This window comes from Delphinus delphis, chromosome 8 (genome assembly GCF_949987515.2).
Source record: "Delphinus delphis chromosome 8, mDelDel1.2, whole genome shotgun sequence".
NCBI lineage: Eukaryota > Metazoa > Chordata > Mammalia > Artiodactyla > Delphinidae > Delphinus > Delphinus delphis.
Genome location: NC_082690.1, coordinates 26,322,610 through 26,326,096, shown reverse-complemented (window position 1 = coordinate 26,326,096; position 3,487 = coordinate 26,322,610).

Sequence of the window (3,487 nt, the reverse complement as noted above, 5' to 3'; positions counted from 1 at the left end):
ATATGCCAAGACACATATTAATCAAACTGTCAAAAATTAAATACAAAGAAAGCATATTAAAAGCAGCAAGGGAAAAACAACAAATAACACACAAGGGAATCCCCATAAGGTTAACAGCTGATCTCTCAGCAGAAACCCTACAAGCCAGAAGGGAGTGGCAGGACATACTGAAAGTGATGAAGGAGAAAAACCTGCAGCCAAGACTACTCTACCCAGCAAGGATCTCATTCAGATTTGATGGAGAAATTAAAACCTTTACAGACAAGCAAAAGCTGAGAGAGTTCAGCACCACCAAACGAGCTTTACAACAAATGCTAAAGGAACTTCTCTAGACAAGAAACACAAGAGAAGGAAAAGACCTATAATAACGAACCCAAAACAATTTAGAAAATGGGAATAGGAACATATATATCAATAATTACCTTAAATGTAAATGGACTAAATGCTCCCACCAAAAGACACAGATTAGCTGAATGGATACCAAAACAAGACCCTTATATATGGTGTCTACAAGAGACCCACTTCAGACCTAGAGACACATACAGACTGAAAGTAAGGGGATGGAAAAAGATATTCCATGCAAATGGAAACCAAAAGAAAGCTGCAGTAGCGATTCTCATATCAGACAAAATAGACTTTAAAATAAGGACTATTAAAAGAGTCAAAGAAGGACACTACATAATGATCAAGGGATCGATCCAAGAAGAAGATATAACAATTGTAAATATTTATGCACCCAACATAGGAGCACATCAATACATAAGGCAAATACTAACAGCCATAAAAGGGGAAATCGACAGTAACACATTCATAGTAGGGGACCTTAACACCCCGCTTTCACCCATGGACAGATCATCCAAAATGAAAATAAATAAGGAAACACAAGCTTTAAATGATACATTAAACAAGATGGACTTAATTGATATTTATAGGACATTCTATCCAAAAACAACAGAATACACATTTTTCTCAAGTGCTCATGCAACATTCTCCAGAATAGATCATAACTTGGGTCACAAATCAAGCCTTGGTAAATTTAAGAAAATCGAAATTGTATCAAGTATCTTTTCTGACCACAACGCTATGAGACTAGATATCAATTACAGGAAAAGATCTGTAAAAAATACAAACACATGGAGGCTAAACAATACACTACTTAATAATGAAGTGATCACTGAAGAAATCAAAGAGGAAATCAAAAAATACCTAGAAACAAATGACAATGGAGACACAATGACCCAAAACCTGTGGGATGCAGCAAAAGCAGTTCTAAGAGGGAAGTTTATAGCGATACAAGCCCACCTTAAGAAGCAGGAAACATCTCGAATAAACAACCTAACCTTGCACCTCAAGCAATTAGAGAAAGAAGAACAAAAAAACCCCAAAGCTAGCAGAAGGAAAGAAATCATAAAAATCAGATCAGAAATAAATGAAAAAGAAATGAAGGAAACAATAGCAAAGATAAATAAAACTAAAAGCTGGTTCTTTGAGAAGATAAACAAAATAGATAAACCACTAGCCAGACTCATCAAGAAGAAAAGGGAGAAGACTCAAATCAATAGAATTAGAAATGAAAAAGGAGAGGTAACAACTGACACTGCAGAAATAAAAAGGATCATGAGAGATTACTCAGGCAACTCTATGCCAATAAAATGGACAATCTGGAAGAAATGGACAAATTCTTAGAAATGCACAACCTACCAAGACTGAATCAGGAAGAAATAGAAAATATGAACAGACCAATCACAAGCACTGAAATTGAAACTGTGATTAAAAATCTTCCAAAAAACAAAAGCCCAGGACCAGATGGCTTCACAGGCGAATTCTATCAAACATTTAGAGAATAGCTAACACCTATCCTTCTCAAACTCTTCCAAAATATAGCAGAGGGAGGAACACTACCAAATTCCTTCTATGAGGCCACCATCACCTTGATACCAAAACCAGACAAGGATGTCACAAAGAAAGAAAACTACAGGCCAATATCACTGATGAACATAGATGCAAAAATCCTCAACAAAATACTAGCAAACAGAATCCAACAGCACATTAAACGGATCATACACCATGATCAAGTGGGGTTTATTCCAGGAGTGCAAGGATTCTTCAATATACGCAAATCTATCAATGTGATAAACCATATTAACAAATTGAAGGAGAAAAACCATATGATCCTCTCAATAGAGGCAGAGAAAGCTTTTGACAAAATTCAACACCATTTATGATAAAAACCCTGCAGAAAGTAGGCATAGAGGGAACTTTCCTCAACATAATAAAGGCCATATATGACAAGCCCACAGCAAACATCATCCTCAATGGTGAAAAACTGAAAGCATTTCCACTAAGATCAGGAACAAGACAAGGTTGCCCACTCTCACCACTCTTATTCAACATAGTTTTGAAAGTTTTAGCCACAGCAATCAGAGAAGAAAAGGAAGTAAAAGCAATCCAAATCAGAAAAGAAAAAGTAAAGCTGTCACTGTTTGCAGATGACATGATACTATACATAGAGAATCCTAAAGATGCTACCAGAAAACTACTAGAGCTAATCAATGAATTTGGTAAAGTAGCAGGATACAAAATTAATGCACGGAAATCTCTGGCTTTCCTATATACTAATGATGAAAAATCTGAAAGTGAAATCAAGAAAACACTCCCATTTACCACTGCAACAAATAGAATAAAATATCTAGAAATAAACCTACCTAAGGAGACAAAAGAGCTGTATGCAGAAAATTATAAGACACTGATGAAAGAAATTAAAGATGATACAAATAGATGGAGAGATATACCATGTTCTTGGATTAGAAGAATCAACATTGTGAAAATGACTCTACTACCCAAAGCAATCTATAGATTCAAAGCAATCTCTATCAAACTACCACTGCCATTTTTCACAGAACTAGAATAAAAAAATTTCGCAATTTGTATGGAAACACAAAAGACCCTGAATAGCCAAAGCAATCTTGAGAACGAAAAACAAAGCTGGAGGAATCAGACTCCCTGACTTCAGACTATACTACAAAGCTACAGTAATCAAGACAGTATGGTACTGGCACAATAACAGAAAGATAGATCAATGGAACAGGATAGAAAGCCCAGAGATAAACCCATGCACATATGGACACCTTATCTTTGATAGAGGTGGCAGGAATGTACAGTGGAGAAAGGACAGCCTCTTCAATAAGTGGTGCTGGGAAAACTGGACAGATACATGTAAAAGTATGAGATTAGATCACTCCCTAACACCATACAAAAAAAATAAGCTCAAAATGGATTAAAGACCTAAATGTAAGGCCACAAACTATCAAACTCTTAGAGGAAAACATAGGCAGAACACTCTGTGACATAAATCACAGGGAGATCCTTTCTGATCCACCTCCTAGAGTAATGGAAATAAAAACAAAAATAAACAAATGGGACCTAATGAAACTTCAAAGCTTTTGCACAGCAAAGGAAACCATAAACAAGACCAAAAGACAACCCT